Source organism: Ptychodera flava, chromosome 4 (assembly GCF_041260155.1).
Source record: "Ptychodera flava strain L36383 chromosome 4, AS_Pfla_20210202, whole genome shotgun sequence".
In the NCBI taxonomy this organism is placed as follows: domain Eukaryota; kingdom Metazoa; phylum Hemichordata; class Enteropneusta; family Ptychoderidae; genus Ptychodera; species Ptychodera flava.
In genome coordinates, this window is record NC_091931.1 from 48,428,130 (window position 1) to 48,446,984 (window position 18,855).

The 18,855-nt window shown below is 36.7% G+C and overlaps 1 long non-coding RNA gene across 1 annotated transcript in view; it reads left to right on the top strand.

The window, feature by feature from the left end:
- LOC139132039 (uncharacterized) overlaps positions 1–18,855 on the top strand; it is a 53,844-nt gene that overhangs the window by 17,290 nt on the left and 17,699 nt on the right. Inside the window, exons 3-4 of the long non-coding RNA XR_011552246.1 lie at positions 2,573–2,749; positions 13,010–13,175. This is a non-coding gene — a long non-coding RNA (uncharacterized lncRNA). The remainder of the gene's footprint in view (positions 1–2,572; positions 2,750–13,009; positions 13,176–18,855) is intronic.

The following is an 18,855-nucleotide window of genomic DNA, read 5'->3' on the forward strand; positions in this document are numbered from 1 at the left end:
ACTAAAACTTGTTTTTCATGTACAACTCTTTGATTTATCCTTTGTTTGAATACTGTTACATTGCTTAAGACTGGGCTAACAAAACCAATATCTACAGGTTACAGTCACTTCATCACAGAGCAGCCCGTATTTTTCTAAATGATTTTACTAGCGATGGTCATAGTTTTTAATCCTAGGCCTCAGCTAATGGCTACATTCGGCTGGATTACGATCGAGTTTAGAGGTCGAGGCCATGTGTATCACATGTTCAATTGTTTAAAATCTAATCGAGGGGATATACTGTAAAACAAGTCTTTTTAGCTCGCATTGTTTTTTAGCTAATTTAGCTAAGTTTTTAAATTTCGCTAATTTAAACTTTACCCCGTATTTACTATGGTCAATGTGTCTTTTCAGCTAAATTAAAAGCCTAATTTCAATGAAAATCCGAAATCGCCAAAAAGCATGCAGCTAATTTAGAAACCATTTCCATTTGTTTCGAACCAGCATATCAACACCAGACAAGAAATGCTCACAGATTTACTCTACCTTCTACAGCATGTACATCCTTTATTTATCGTGCAATTAATTATTTCAACAGTTTACCTGCTGTTTTTCATGAGATCACTTCTTTACGGAATATTATTGAATATTTCATAAAATTCCTCCTATATGACTTTTTTCACCTTTTGTTTGCCACGTGACTTTAATTTTTCAATTCATGTTTGATATTTTGCATGTATTCCATTAAATGTCTTTTGAGTTTTTATTTTACATTGGTCCTCCATGGAAATCAGTACATTTTGACCGAGGGATCTACTCTGTATAAATATAAACAAATAAATAAATAAGAGAATGTCAGGGATGAAAATCAAACATGTGAGAAAAATGGGACAAGACATGATAAAGTGGGTGGAACCCTTTGTGGATTTTGTCTGATGAAAAAGCGAAATGGTTCTGTTTATGATTGAATGAATTCAACTTAGAGTTGCAGAACATTTTTTCATTGTCGAGGACATATTGCACATGGTCCTTCCTAAACAACGTTTAACTGTCCAATATGGCACAATGGTAAGGCAGAAGCATCATTTCTTTCTGCTCTAATGAAGTACACAAACAACCCACAATTGAAATGTGGAAGTTTAGTGAATATCTGATAGAACTTTGAAAAGGTAAATACTATGATGATAGTCCAAAAGAAGTGTTCATCATCTCAGAATTACAATATTTTCTTTCTCAAACAAGTTATTTCCCAACAACTATAAACGGGTACAAATACAAATATCTACAAGTAAAACCAAATAACTGTGTAATTGCGATTTTCTGTCATGAAAACGTAGAGTGGATACCACTAGCCACTGTCCGGCGCTGTGTGCAATTTACGTGAGTATATCCCATCGAATCGGCCTCTCATGGAGCATGCAAGTTTTCATGAATTCTGTAAAATGTAAAACTGTAAAATGAAAACTATATCTTGACGTCCTTGGAGCAGCCAGGGAATTATCTACAAAGTCCTGAACAGTTCGAATCTCATATGTAATGTGAAAGAAAGCTCTTTGCATAAATTTCACAAATAGTAGTTAATGATATGCACTGCTAAAACACAGAGAACAAAGAGCGTGGGCTCCATTCAAAAGATGTTATTGTGATAAACGCTTGACACTTACACATGTAAATGTCAGTAAAGAATCACAACTGGCTCCTTTCCATGAAATCTTTCAGTATCACTCTAGTTTGCACAGGGAAACAGTTATAGTTAGATTGCTGTGAATACTGAAGAGGTTCCCATGAGCCCATTTTCCAAAAACCCAATTTTCAAAAACACTGATCTGCCAAAAAGACACAAGCACATGAATAAATTCTTTACTTTTGTTATTTGTTCCATATTCCGTATGCTATACTTCTCCCGATTGGTTTATGATTCACCAAAAGTTGAAGCTAGTAGTTGGAATTTATGAGATGTTCGATGCCACTTTACCAAAACCACAGATAAAGTTTTTTAGGGGATGGTATAATACAGTTAAAGTAACAGTACACCTCCACCATCTTGTCAATTGATCATGGGGGTTTACCTCCATGATCAGCTGGCCGGCTGCCTGGGGCTGGTCAGCCCACGAACATACCATCATGTTCGTGCCAATTATAATCCTACACATGCGCACACTTGTACTTGTACTCGTGTGCGGACAGACACTTTCACACATTCACTTTCGCATGCACGTTACCTACAAGAACGCATGAGCACTGAGGACCTATTGTAGTCAGGCCTGTACCGCGAGGGCAGGTTCAGGGGATACGCATGTGCGATGGCCTAGGATCCGGTATACCCCTCCCTTAGCTTTTGCTGCAATAGGGATGAGTCACTGCTCGCACACACGCATTCAGTCCATGGTACACTCCCTATCAAAAAAGAATAGACTTGAGTATTGGTAAAGGGTCCTGACCCTGCTTGTCTCAAATTTCTTACCCAAGAATGTTATAGGGCGCCCCCATGGCAAAACTATATAATTAAATAGACTTGGCTGTTTTCTGATCCAAGAATTGGATAGTGCGCCCCCATGGCAAAACTAAGTAGTATTCTTTGTTTTCTTTAAAGGGAAAAGGTTTGCTTTTCTGGGCTCCAGGGGGCGCTGTTGATGACCTTTGGCTTTTCCATGCATCACACAATCAAACATGGCGTCCTTCTGACTGAGCTCTGTTATTTGAGTGAAGGCAGCACAGAGATGTATGGTTTAAGCATCACTGCTGTTTTAGAAACCAAAAGACCATTTAGGTAAGAGTGAGAATAATTTAAACATTTTCTTATGGGCTGCATAATGATACTCAGCTGGATATTGTGATCCGTTGGATGTCCAATGGTATATCCATAGTTTTGCATACATGATTGAGAATGGTCTGGACCACAGTCACTCATGGTTTGGATTCGTGGCATGGGCCCCATTCAGTGTAAGCTCTTCTAAATCTGTTTGGGCAGGAACCATAGTAATGCAGATCAATGGTCAGTCTATTTATCTAGCTATATCAAGAGAGTGAAACTTTGCAGTTTTGCTGAACTATAGTTTACTTTTAAATGAAACTAAACCAGCTTTGGCACCTATTTTAGCAATGTATTCATTGCTTCAAGAAAGTTTGTGTCCGATATGGAGAGGTCGCAGTCAGAGAAATGTTACACCTTTTATATACCAAGGATATGATTTGATATTAGTTTCTGCAATGTTGATGATGTTCTTAGTTTTAAAAGGAGAGTAAATAATAAATGTAGGCGGTTGTAACTATGAGCAAGTGCAGTGAGTGCAGCTAAAAGCGGGAGAGTGGGAGCAGGAGAGTGGGAGCCAAAAATTGTAATTTACGAGTGAAAATGGAGTAGTCAGAGGGAATTTCTGCTGAGGTATTGAGGAATGCACAAATTACCTGAAGACTCAACTGATAAACCAAAGTAGAGGCAGTTTCATGTCTGTTTGGTTTTTGTTATAGAATAGTCCAACACAAACAAACTACTACACCATGTCCGTACAATCTTCAGCCTCATCCTAAATGTCACTGCCACTGTTATCATAATAATCACAGAGTTTCAGGGCTGCCGTTTCTTTGTCGAGTTCGATACCAAGGACTTCTAATTATGTTTGCACTGCACTAACAGTTTCATGTACTGCATCCTGATCATAAACAGCTGCTCTTGGTACATTTAGTATTTCCTCCCCATTGTGACAATACATGGTCCCAAGGTTGATATTTCTCAATGTGGAGTTCTCATGAGGCACTGAAGCAATGTAAAGGGGTGAAAAGTAAAAGAAAAAAATTGCCAATGTAATTTTCACAGTACAGCAAATTTGTATCAGTTTCATTGATACTACTGACAGAACATGACCCTCTCATCATTGTAAGTCTCATCAAGTCTAATCAAATAGCATGTCAACAATTTTTGAGCATTATATTGAATAAAAGAACAACTTAGTCAAATGATACGCACAGAACAATTATTGTTCACTGATTACGGGCGTGTACTGCCAGCAGATTATGGCCCTATATGCTACTGAATAGGCTGTCTGCACCATCCATAACTGTGATTGTAAACACTGAATTTGAGCATGATTACTCTACTCCAAGGGACTCATAATAAAATAGTCAAATGTTTGATATAGTTGGTTGTTTTAAACTGAGAAATTTCCACTTTCACACCTGGATATGCTTGATCAATTTACAAATGTATGATAAAGGGTTATATGGTATTGGTCTATCACATTGCCAGTGGTATATACTGTTATACAGGGTCCAACATTAGTAACTGTGATCAAACTGCCATAAAGTCCAATGAAACAAATCAATTGATACACACTTTTCTCATCAAATTTAAAATATTACCACTTCCGATTCATAAAAAAATGAACTGTTGCTAAACAACAACACCTTTGAACCAGGCTTTCTTTGAAGAGAAATCTTACAACAGTACCGCATCATCAGCATCCGCTTCTTGGCAGCCATTATTGCAAAGATGACATGTGAAGTTCTACCCAATGACGATGTCCTTTATTTGATAGGCAGGGCCAATAAGCAATACAGCTATATGCTGTATCTCGTTCTCCATGAAGTGTGAAGGCATGAAGTGTGTGTCTTAATTCCCATCAAAATGTCTGACAATTAGTCTGTCTAAAACTGGCTTTATATGCTGTTTCTGAAGGTCCTGAATTTTTTGTTAATTGTCAGAATATAAAATCATGGGTAGTCTTTGCAACATGTTTCCTGTAGCAATACAGGTGTACCGTGCTGTGTGTTCCTGGTTGTATAATGCCGGAAACACACAGCATGGTATGCAGGGCTAGAGGAGTAAGGCATTGAGGTTTTGGAACATATACTTATATCATGAACAACTACCGGTACATGTGATTATTTCAGTATGATATCAGATCACACAATCAGTAGGGTATTTTTTGATATCCTTATAAAATTATAGACCAATATTTGGTAGTCAGAAATTATGAACAGACCAAGTATATTCAGATCCGATCTTCAGAGAATCTCTTTTTAAATCTAAAGTAAATTTGTTTATCAGTTTCAATTTTACTGACACTTGTATATGGATTACAACATGCTGCTGTCACAGTTGCCATCCAACGTAATTTCCTCCTGTGTGAGATTTTATTGGACTTTTTCTGTTTATATCATGTGAATGTTTGATGGTCATGTTTTCTGTTTGTTGTTGTCCTTTACATTTTTTCCATTTTTGATGTATGGTGGGATTGTGCCGGAGGTGTTCGACACCCGTTTGTCTCTACATTTACTGCCTAGGTTTTAGTCTTGACTTTGTATTGCTCAACTGTGGTGCAAAGGGTTTTCTCTCTCAGTCTAGTTGGTTTTTTTTTATTTTTTGGTGGCTCTGTTATGTCTTGTAATATATGTATGCCAGTGAGGAAGTATAATAAATAAATGAATTCATGAATAAATGCATTTTACTTGTGGATTCTGCATGGCCAAAGTTATTGGCAACTTATGCAAGCTGCATAACGAAAATACTGATTTTGCTCTTAAAGCAGAATATATAGCAACATTTTAAGCTATACTTAGTAATACCTTTAGTAGCATTTTCTTTTCTACAGAAACTTCAGAGAATGAACAGATTTTGTCCTGAATAGTATAGTATGCGATTTTGAAAATTTGGCTTTTAAAACCAGTTATTGAAATATAATTTGCACACTGGTATTGTGTATGGTGTGCAAGATTTGTATTATGTATATGAATATGTATTTGTAATGAGTCTACAATATTTGATTTGCATACACAAATTAATCCTTTGCGTGCCAAAGTCGATTTGTTTTGCCTTTATACGATATATAGTCCTATATCGTGGGAAAAAAATTATAGAAAACTTCATAAAAAATCGTAAAATCTTGCCCTTATACTTATGGGGAAAATTACAGTGCTCAAAGTGTTTATACAGTTTATGTCATTGAACAGCAATGTCATCACCTTCTGTAATAGTCAGACAAATAACAACTGTGTACATCGCTATGGCAACTGCTGGCCACATAAGTTTTGCACTTCTGGTCACTAAGGCTCAGAAGACACAGAGTACCCAGAGTAGTTCACTTGTCCTTCTGTCAGCTACAGCAGCCTCACAAACTTGCAAAGTTTTTCTGATTGCTGTATGTACAGCAAAGGCTACTTCTGTATGGAAAGATCAACAAAATTGACAGATGTGTGTCCAACAGGTCATTACTCTCTTCCATGTAAGAGAAACCAAAGATATTGGTGCTTCTCAAACTCATTATCATTATATTTATGAAGACTGCAAAGATGCCTCCCCTTACCAACCTGCAGACCTGCCAGATGGCTGTTGCAGATCTTCGCAGCTCGGCTGTAGCAGATCACTTGCAGATATCTGCAAATGGTCTGATTTTGTGCATATATAATTAGCTTTGAGCTGCAAATTGCAGCTCATGGGGCATGGTATGCAGATCAATGACATACACATGACAGCTCAAATGCAGCCCGTGACTTTTGACCTGCAGACATACAGCAGCTCATAGCAGACAACTTTCAGCCCATGACTTTTGACCTGCAGACATGCCACAGCTCATTGCAGACAACTTTCAGCCCATGACTTTTGACCTGCAGACATACAGCAGCTCATATTAGACCACTTGAAGACATATAACAGCTCAAAATGGACATTGCTCATTCACCATTATCATACTGCATGTAATGGGTCATATTTTATTTGTACACACAAAAATATATTTATTTCTACCTCATGTCATGCTCACTTCAATGGCTCACAACAATACAACACAAGCAGCTGGAGATCCTCGTCACCCTGTTAGATAAATGTGACACACCTCATCAAAGTTACCATACCAGTGAACTAGCTCACATGTGAGTAAAAAAAGATAACACCTGATGTAGGATGAAGAAACACTCATTTATTACTAAAGGTTACGGGAAAAATTACACTGAATACAACAAAGGAAAAAAGTCTAAAACCTTTATGAAGCTAGCATAATGTTATATCAAAACTAGTACAAACTAGTCCAAGTTTACTGTCATGAACAACTGATGTCGGAGATATTGTGAGATGTTTACCTCAGCATTGTTTGATAAATCAAACTTCTTCTGAGAAATTGTGAAGAGTTAATCTCAGAATTGTAAACTAGATCAAAGTTCTTGTAGTTTATTCAAATATTTCCAGTACTTATCAATTCCAACAAAAGTTATTCTCGTGTATAGAATAAATATAGGAAGCTTTGAACAAATACAATTGATACAATAGATACAATAGATACAATTCACCCAGATGGACCATGGGAAATAAAAGTGTTACTTTATGCTCACTTCGCAGCAAACATGTTTACAAATTCTGTTTACTCACTCAAACCAAGGGATTTCCATGCTGAAACGACACAATGCTACATGTAGGGCTACGCTCTAAATTAATCGCTCACGTTTTTGATACTTTTATAGTGTAAAACTGTGAAGTTTTCCTTCAACGTGAAGCCTTAATACCAGTCACAGATGAACTCTGAAATGATAGAAGAATGAGAAACACAAGTTACTGAAATGTGAAAATATATGATTTCCAGTGCTTAAGTGCAGACAAAAGGTTCACGTAGCTTTTAAAATCCAGTGAGAATGTACATTGGCGAACTTATCAATAAGCCAGTTAAGGCCTGTCGATGAAAAAGAAAGTGAAGCAAGGCTGCAGGCTGGCAAAGACTGAACCATATACCGGTACACAGTGTTTCATCTAGGATACTACACCAGGGTGGGGATTGGTCCCCTTCCACTGGAATTTTCGAGGGGATTTTAAAATTTTGGGGAACTTGTAACTTGTACGGGTTATTTGCCCCGAAAAATAAGTTTGTCTGTTCACTGAATTCAAAAACAGGACCCATTGTGTGGGCCATTGACACCACAGTTTGCTTGTGACTTTCATTGCATGCCGTCTGCACTGAACACGTTTCTGTGACAATAAAGTCCGATTGTTCGTGTCGATTTTGCTATCAGAATTATTTTCAGAGTGTTATGGACATCCATACAATGCATAAAAACTTCAGTTTGTCTCCTTTTCTCAATCGTACAGAGATAATGTGACACAGAAACCGTATCGGGCTAGGGCAATGAACTTTGTGAACGTACACGTAACTCTCAACTGGCAGGCTTTCATATGCAAAATCAGCGTACGGAAAATTTACGCGTAGTATATTGTTTCAACAGCATTTTCATGAAGCAGATCAAAAGCCTAGGTGATACACTGATTACATGGTGATCGAAAATCGGCAATTTTATTGATGACAATTGTGTTGGATTGACTGTGTATATTATTTCAGCACCCTGTCTTCTTGAACCGTACAATCGCAAATCGGCAGTTTTTACTGATGCCTGGCTTGAACTTGAAGCAACTAGATCTCCTCGATATACCGAATGTAATCTTCAGAAAAGTCTGTACAAATAAAAAACGCATATGAAGGAGATATGTCAAAGTAACTTACCTATGGTATCATTGGGATCGGTATGCGGTTTGCAATGTCGTTTGCAATTGCAGGCAATATATCCATGGTTTGTACGTCATTTCTCCTGACGGCGAGACCTATTGGTACGTTGAATATCTCGTCAAGTATACTCGTTCAATTTGCTACCATTTTATCAAAGTTTGGATACCGTTTTCGGCGAAATTTCATCCAAAGTTTAGCAAAGAAACATGACAGAGTAACCCTGAAGCTAATTCAATACGTGTAGATTAACGGTCGATGTGTCTTGCCGCTAACACTTTGACCTGCGTGACCTGGGTCATTTAGCGAATCTGACCAATCGCGGACAACTTTTCACATGATAAATGACGTCATCATGCGTGATGCAGCCTAACCAACAACAACGTACACGTTTTTCTCAAGGGTCTATGATTTGATGTTCGGACCTGTGGGGAGTAGCAAAAGTAGCGGTGCTCGGATCTACAAATGTCAAAGGTAAAACGGAGCACAGGTTAACATCGAATGAACAATGATTCTGAGGAAGACACGTTGATAATTATAAGGCAACTTCTCATTGATGCACAGGGCTTTCCCGGCGTTTTTATATGTGTGCCCATAGGATTACGCTGATAGACTACATGTACACGTACACGTACGCAGTACTCGATCAATTTTCTGAGCCGAGATCGCAAAACGGACGCACGCAAATTTTAATTTGAAAATGGACTGAACTCATTAAATACCTGACCGTCCTTATAACTTCACTCTACTAGAAACGAAAACTCAACTACGGTGGTGCCTACCCTTATATATACCTTGACTGGCTCATATGTTTTGCTGCCAGTGAACTGTTTCGAGCTGCCATAGAGCTGTGACAATTGTAGTGTCAACAAAGTTTTACTTCGAACGATTTTGAGCTGCATAACGGCTGTTGACCGATCGGCCAAGAGCTGCACAAGTCTGCATTTCGTCTTCCAGAGACACTTGAATCTGCAGCAGACAAATGACAGCTCCAAACGCTCTGTGCAGATCTGCATTAAAGCTGGTTTGAGCTGTCACAGCTCTGAAACCGATCTGCTGCAGCTAAATGAAGATCTGCACGTTTCCTACGGGTCTTCACCAACAAAAGCGCTAAACTGAAATTAATTTTCCAGACTCCTTAAGGTGGAACCTCCTTCAAGGTAGAATGTGCCACCAGAGAGATATTCTGATTCCTAAATTTTTCAATGCCTTTCTGGGCTACTGATTGTAGTGGCTCATTTTAAAGCTCTTGGACTGAGAAAAACTTTCACCATTTTGGTTTTTCAAAGATCAGAAGTTTTATACTATTGCCTAGAGTTAACACAGAGATGACAGCTCTTTTGAATTTATGTATAAGTAAATTTTAGACAGTTTGTTTCTCAAGTACCAACTTTGCATGCACGGTTACCCCTGACTTTTAGTTTTGCTTTCATGAGAAGATGGTTCAAAGTTTCATTGTGGAAAGTTTGAGCGGACGTTTAAGTGTTTGCTTTCAAGGCACAAATCACCTGGACAAAAATGGTATGCACATTTGAACAAACAACATACTCGTGGATGCACACAAGCAATTCACTCCAAATATCCACAAAATTTCAACTGTTTCAGATCTGTGCATACACAGAACCTTGCTGACAACTTCTATGAATGTATGTAATAATGTAAAAACACATCTTTCTTTGGGATATTATCAGATAGAAAATGTGATTTCTTTAACTTGGAGCTTGCAACTTTTGTCATCCAAACAAGTTTTTGAAGATGGAAAATTTTAAGAGAGAAAATGACAGACTTTTTACAACATCACTTTTGTAAATTGCCATCCCGGAACCCAGTATCCATCATGCCATGCTGGTACCTATTCCAACAGACAGGGAAATATCTTATGGGAAGTGTGTGAGCAGTGTTCAGAGAGACATTACTGTTGTCTCGGTTCCTCTCAACACTTTGCCCTAGCTGTCCTACGTACATGTAAACCTAAACTGTTATTAAACTGTGTTAATTCAGTCAATATTACATCATGCTAGTGTCTGCTGACAAAATACAGCTCTTGATATAGTTTCCAGATACTTTGGGCCAACAACAAACTTGTCATGTGCCATTGTAAAATTTTGGTCATTACAAATAAAATTATGATGAACTGATGAAATCGAACAGGCATTTGATAGTTCCCACAGTATTTTAAAGAGAAATGTAAGGAAATGCATAATTACCATTTGACTGTATAATTGTGATATATTTTTAAAACTCATGTCATTGCCTCAGTGTAATGAAATGCTAAAAGATGGCAACACTTGTGAGATCTCAGCTAGCCAATGGTAGAATTTTAAATGAACTCAACAAAATTCTGATTTTCTTAATGAGCAAAAAATATTAACTCCACTAATAAATGTATCTCACTCTAAATGCTTTAAATTTTGCCAAGTTTTACTTAAATATGTTGATGAAAGAGACGCTTTCAGTGGGATTGAAATGCATTGATTTCCAAATGAAAAAAAAAGAATTAGCCATTCAACATTACTTGCCACTATTGGTTTTAACCTAGGGGATTTCATCTATCAGGGAAATAGCAAATTTAATTCCCAGAAAATAGTTAACAGTGACACCAAATATTCAGTTTGAGGATCTTACTAAGCTCTTAAGGTTTTTGAGAAGTTGTAATGGACTTTTTCCAGCGGCACGTATCGTGATGAGTTGGAAGGCAAAATTCTAGATGAGTGTTAACTGTACGATAGGTTACTATTGCAACAGGACTGACAACCATGATCCAGCACATTGCTCTAAAGGCTGGGTGATACTACTTTGTAAGTATACATGTTGATTAGGAGAAATTGTATATCATATCAAACAATTTGTTTATCTTGCAGATATGATCTACCAAGTATTTATTGCCCCTATAGCCACACAGTGTTTGTCCTGGAAAACTTCGAAAGCAGTATATGTGCCTCAAAATCATAAGACTTGCTCAAAATCTCTATATGGGACCTTTCAACCATTCTCTTTTGAAATCATGACAAAAACTAAAGGGTCACTGTGCAAAGTTTAGTACCAGAGAAACAAATCCTACAATATTTCCTGACTCTTGAAATTCAAATTGGTCACCATCCCTGTGTGACAAGGGACTGACCAGTTTCTTCAGCCTGGGGGCAGGGGGTGGTGGATTCATTTGGGCCCAGCATCTTTTTGCGATGCCCGATAGAGTGGGTTCTGAGTGTTTTTTTAATTTCGACACGGGCTCATACTTAAAATGCATTGCGCCAGCCTCAAATTTCATCGTACTGTTTCAACGCGCCCTTCGGGCACATAACTTTCATAATCATGCATAGTTTTCAGTGCTCCCTTCAATCGTATGACTTTAATATATCATACATTAACAGAGATATCTGGATGTTTAATATTTTTCAGTGCACCCTTCGGGTGAGGTACTTCAATTTATAACAGAAATATCTTGATGTTTGTAAACTGAAAGTCTGTTTTGCAAAATGTACTAACTATTATGAAATCTGCAGTTTATATGAAAAGCATAACAAATTCCTGATACTTTTCTGTTTTCTCAATGAGAAATCAGTATAAGGAGGCATCATGCACTACTCTTTCACAATATATTTGCTACAGTGACATACTTTAGAAAGAGAAAAATGACAAAAATTTCATTCTCATTGATGCAACTACTTTCCTATATATCAAGGGTTCACTGTAAAAAGGTGCAACAACTTTATTTAAGCTGTGAACATAAAAATGACTCAGCACAAGTAGCAAGACTTACAAAGTATTTTAAAAGTTTAAAGGTTCTTATCTGTTACAGTGGTGCTTTTTGCCTTAATAAAAATGTTCTACACAGGTAGTGACCCACTTTCATCAAATACTGTGAGGGTTTTCACAAAAAATTCCATATGAGGGGGCACTGCACTGCAGAATGCTGTCATACATGTAGATTCACAGGTTAGAGCTAGGGAGACTATACATTAACTGTACAGAAGTGTTGTAAAAGAGGACATAATCCTCACTGGTGTATCCCTTGAAAAATTCATCAATTAATGTACACGGCGGCACAAACAAAATGTTCTGTCCTCAGTTAAAGTAATGGAACATAATCTTCTATACGATGTCTTTAGCACACGCTGAAAAATAATAGTATTTGGTAAATGTATACTACTAGGCTACCAGTGACACAAATTTTTAGCTAATGACTGCAAAGAATAGCACCTTGTTTATAATAGGCCATTATTTGCTGAACATCTTGTACATAAAAGCTTTCTCATTGCATGGTTTTATTAGTTTGCTATTTTGTAAGTCACACCCTTTTTTGAACTTTCATTTCCAAAATGTCACATTTATCATACTTCTTGTGGGAAATGTAAATTGTTTAATTTTGCAACAAAAAGAGAATTTTTTGTCAGTCATATTATGTACCGTGCAACAGGCTTTGATTAAAACAGATTTTAGATTCTGTGATGTTTTTTCATGGAGAAATATCATACATGATAATAAAACAGGTACAACATTGGAAAGTAGTCTGAACTCTGACTTTTGACCTGTGACCTTTCAATTTACAGTATTTGGGAGCAGACGTGTAGAAGCTGTGTGAGCCTGGCTTTCTTTACAACAACCACTGATCTGCATAGGAGACATACAAATGTTGTTGATATTGTAGTGCAAGGCTTGATGAAGCAGAGCATCTGATTTGCTGCAGATCCTTGATGAGGTTGAGCTGTCTCAGAGGTACTTGTAACATTAGTAAGATTAACATGTTAAGTTTTACCCATTCACAGCCATTAGTTTTTAGCTCGCATATGTCATATGTATAATACAAAAGAGAGCCTTTTGGGTAAGTCAATATGGCATCTGTATATCTGTAAAAGTACAGATGGATGGAGGGATGGATGAATGGATGGAGAGAAGGGTGGATGGATTATTCCTCCAAACATATATTTAGATGGATGGATGGATGGAAGGAAGGATTGATGAACAGATGGAGGGAGGGAGAGATTAAGGTCTTGATGGATGGATTGAAGAATGGACTGGTCCAGATGGGGGATGGATGGATCTATGCATGGGCGAATGGATGGCTGTATGGCTGGCTGGCTGGCTGTATGGATGGATGGATGGATGGTTGTAAAAGAAATTGGATACTGCATACCGAACATTCAGTGTCACCATTGGGATCGAATCAAGAGTGGTTCTAGAAAAACAATCTTATATTCCTGAAATTGCACTCGGCTAAGTCTCACGCAGGAAAAATCGCTTCATCGGTGATGTTGTCAGACTTGCTGAAAACATCCTAGATTATACAAAAGATTTCAATCTACCTGGTATTATGTTAACCATCAATTTTGAGAAAGCTTTTGACTCAGTTGAATGGCAATTATTTTCTGCATTTTGATTTCGGCCCCTTTTTTGCAACAGTGGATAAGTCTAGCTTGTACACTGACATCTCAAGTTGTGTGATGAACAAACATTTCAGTACAGGCTGCTTTACATTGGGTCGTGGAGTGAGACACCCTTTCTCTCCCATGCTGTTTATTTTAGTGCTTGAAGTTTTTCTATGCTCCCTGAAGTCAGATCAAAGTATATAATGGGAGAGAAGTGCCAGGTTTTGGTTCAGTTAAATCATCACCATATGCAGATGTCAGATCTGACATGTTTCCTCAGTGTCATTACCTCTTGTCAAACCATTTTTGAAAAGCTGAATAATGCATTCAGTGAGATTTCTGGACTTAAAGTTAATCCTAGTAAAAGTGAAGCCCTCTGGCTTGGAATATACAGGTTCAGAAAACCTCTCAAAATTAAATGGCCAAATACTCCTTTAAAAATTTTAGGGAAACTTGGCTTTAGAGATGAACTTTGTGGGTCCTTTGGCCAAGTTACAAGCGTCTCTAAACCTATGGAAAATGAGGGGTCTGACCTTACTTGGAAAAGATCAAATTATCAAAGCACTGGGAATCTGTCAAGTCCTGTGTGTCCTAAATCTCACCGACAATCAAGGAAAATATGGCAAAGAAATTGACATCCTCCTGTTCAAGTTTCTTTGGAATGGCCCTGACAGAGCTGCCAGGAAAACTTATTGGGAGCATATACCAGTATGAGATGGAGGTCTGGGCATGCCTCATATATTCGCAATTTTCAAGGCTCAATGCATAAACTGGCTGCGCCGCTTTTTTGGATAATTCTGTTGTATAACCTTGGAAGTTGTTTCTCGATCCATAAACAACTTCAACGTATAGGTGGTATTGAACTCGTCCTGCGCTCAAATTTTAAAATGAAATCTCTGTCTGTTTGTATGAATTCTTTTCTCTGCATTATGTGCTTCAAACATGGAAAATGGTGACATTGCTCCTGGAGTGGAGGTCCATTACTTATACTGATGCATATGGAATAATGAAAATATCTTAGTGGGAGAGAAAAGTATTTTCTATCACAATCTTTTTGAATTGGGTTTAATTCAGATATGTGGGGCACCTGTTTGATGTCCATGGCAACATCCTTCAATGAGCTGAAGTAATTGACAGGGGTGCGCAACACCAGCAATTTCTTGGGTGGTATTCTATGGTCTTAGCACTGCCAAAAATTGGAAATACAATCCTGATATGTCGAACCTTACTCTAGAGTGAACCAATGTTAGGTATTTTATCTAAAGATCACCATAAAGATATTTACTATCATCTCAATCAAATTAATGTACCACAAAACACAAAGTCCCAGGTATTGTGAAACAATATTTTATCTCTCCAAGGTCTGAAATATTTTTCATAAATGCACTGGACAGCTTTTTCTGGAATGGGAATCTATTTACCAGTTACCGTTTAAATTAAACCTTTACACAAAATTGCGTAAATTCCAGTGAAAATTAACACATCATATTTTACCAACTATCGTGTTGCTTCATAAAATGACTCCACCCAGAGTTTCATAAATTGCTTGTACATTTTGTAAAAATGAAGAGGAGTCTCTCCTTTATTTGTTTTGTAACTATAACCATGTAAAAGTTTTTAAGAATACCTTCATTGAACCAGATATGAACTGAAAATGCTTACATGTTTCATTGTACATTGCAAGTGTGTGATCATTTAAACTTTTGCCACATGTTTGCAACTTCAATAAACATATCATGATCAACATCATGAAAAATATTCTCCACAGATTAATTCTGAAGGTCATTAAGTATACAAATATGTAATTAGCTGAAATAAAAATAGTAAATTTCCCTGACTGCTGTGATTGTATCACCACTTTATATAGCAAGTGTAATTGCTTTTTGTCAAGTCCTTCAAGCTGTATATGCCAAACTTGAAAGCTCATTAGATATAAAAGTTATAAATAAGCTGACATGAAAATGCGAAATGACTTTCAATATTGTTTAAACCTGGTATCATCAATGTTATAGCATGTTTTGCCAACTTTGATCAAGTAAATCACGGTATATATCCCTTATTAGGAAAGTTAATTAAATATGAAAATTAGGAATTGGCCGAAGTAAAAATGTATGACTCTCGATAATGTTTTATCATAGTATCTTTCATGTAAAATCAGCAAGTTTTGTCAACTTTGTCAAGTCAATTCAGATATATATCCCTAATTAGAAAAGTTCATTAAATATGCAAATTAGGAATTGGTTGAAGTTAAAATGCTTGATGACCTTCAATGATGTTAAATCATAGTATCTTCCATATATATGCCAAATTTTGTCAATTTTGATCCAGTCAATTCAGATATATATCCCTGATAGGGAAAGTTCATTAAATATGCAAATTAGCAATTACAGTTCTTGCCATTTGCAAACTGAATCTATGTACCAGATTTGATTTTGATCTGATCAGCCATTTTTTTAAATATTGAGCCCACAGACAGACAGACAGACAGACAGACATCGCTGCGACATAAGCTCACGTGTGAACATGTGAGCTAAAAACTGGGAACACCATTAGGACTCAGGACCTCATACCTTGGCTTATCTTCCAAAGCTACTTAACTTTTTAATTTTGGCTGCAAGAGGTATATCTACACAGCTAAATCTAACTCCAAGGAATTGTACATCATAAACTTTACAGACTTTGTGCAAAATCTACAAAAAATTGAATTTTATATTGCAAACAGAAAAAACAAAATTGACATACACATAAAGAAAGGGGAAAAATACTTGCAAATAGTTGGCCAATAGGAACATTTATTTAGTACAGAAGTAACATGTTAACCACTTCATGTAATTCCACCTTTCTGACAGTAATATAATTTTTTTCCTTCGAGAAAAGACTCTCATAAAAACCTTATCAATATAAAAAAGTTTCACATAGGGAGGAAAATCATATGAAGAGTATTACAGCCATTAAAATTTGACTAGAGAGATGGCACTGATGTATCCTTATTGAACATGGTTTTGTTAGGAAAATCAGTACAAAAAGTGTGATATCAAATGGCCAAGAAATGAACCCTAAAAGAATTTGTCTCCATTCTGTATTAACATATATATAAAGAAAATTAAAAAAAGATAGTGCATATTACATCTAAATACACTTCACCCGGCTCTTATGAAAGCCTCTGCTTATTATGGGTCACCACTAGAGTCAGGGTTGTAGTTTGGATGTGTGAGTGCCATATTTCAAAGCATAGTTGTACCAAAAAGTTGCAAGATTAGAACCTTTTGTCAAGGCATGCAAATACAGGGCTAATCAGCGATTCAAGTTCACACCTTTGACAATGGTCTATTTTTAGTCTAGTTGGTTGGATTGTCAGTGTGTGTGGCAAGATTACTCTCACAGATTGTAGGCATCCATCAGCTTTTCTATTCCAAGCTACTAATCTTGGAAAGTGCTCACCTGACTGGTTTGAAATTTTGTATTTTGCTAAGGCTAAACCTTGTCAGGTTTGGCCAAATATTTCAGGTTAGGCAAGTATTTTCTGTTTTTGGTACTAGCCAAAAAAATCTTCTTCAAATAAATGTGCTTGTCAGATAAGTTTAACATTTTGTATGCTTGTTGCTTGAGGTGGTCTAAGGGACTGGTCTGTTTCTTCGGTCTTGGGGGGGTTGGATTATTTTTTGCCGACGTCAAAAAGTGGCTGACTCTCCTATTCCAACTTTTGAAAACAGGATGACCCCCCTATTCCAACTTTTGAAAACAGTGTGACCCCCCTGCGAGAAACAAAGGTAAAACAAAAGTTGGAATATAAATTGAATAATTCAGTGTATAAATATATATATATATATATATATATATATATATATATATATATATATATATATATATATATATATATATATATATTAACATTCAGTCATTCTTTGTTTTAATAGAAATTGTTGTCACGTAAGTTGTAAGATAGGAACTTAAAGTGTCAATTCTAAAGTTTCAAAACAGTATTTTGAATGAGCTGTATGTATTTCAACTCTCTTTATGCATAAGCAGATGTCCAGAACTGCATCTGGTTTAAGAAAAATGTGATTGTGAAATATTGGTGCATGTTGCTTTCTCATACTGAATTCTCATAGAGAAAACAGAAAAGTATCAAGAACATGTCATGCTTTTCATATGAACTGCAGATTTCATAATGATTAGTACACTTTGCAAAACAGACTTTCAATTTACAGACATCAAGATATTTCTGACATATATCTGTAATATATTAATTTACTGCGCCAAGAGGGCGCGCTGAAAAATATTTAACATCCAGATATCTCTGATATATATATCTGATATATGAAAGTCATGCAGCTGAAAGGCATGCTGAAAAATATGTTTGATATTTTAAAGAAATGCGCCCAAAGGGCGCGCCGAAAAAATTTAAACATACAGATATCTCAGATATATATGTCTGATATATTAAAGTTTTGCATAAGGACAGGGCTCTGAAAAATATGTATTATTATTATTAAAGTTACGCGCCCGAAGGGCGCAACGAAAAATGCAACTAAATGATGAAATTTGTGGCTGGCACAATGCATTTTATGCAAGTGTGAGCCCGTGTTGAACTTAAAAAACACACTGACCCCCTCCTATTGGGCATTTCAAAAACATGGTGACCCCCTATCACCAAAGTTAAAAGCAGGGTTACCCCTAATGAATCCACTGCCCCCCCCCCCTCCAAGGCCAAGAAACTGACCAGTCCCTTAGCCTGGTTTGTTCAAACAGTAATGTTATGCATATTTTAGCATTCTGTTATGTTTATTTTTAATAAATCATCTTTTCTGAAACTGCTTGTCAGATTTGCTTCGAATTTTATATGAAGGTCCATTGGGATGATCTCTACCAGATTTGTGTGAAAATTTGCAAAACTGTATTTTTCTGGTAGATTTTCCTGTTTTTGGTCGTACTATTCCAAAAGTCACCTTCTTGGAATTTTTTAGTCTGATTGCTTTTGTGAGCAGGTTTGAAGCTATGACCTGACTCAGGTTTGTTGAAATTATGAC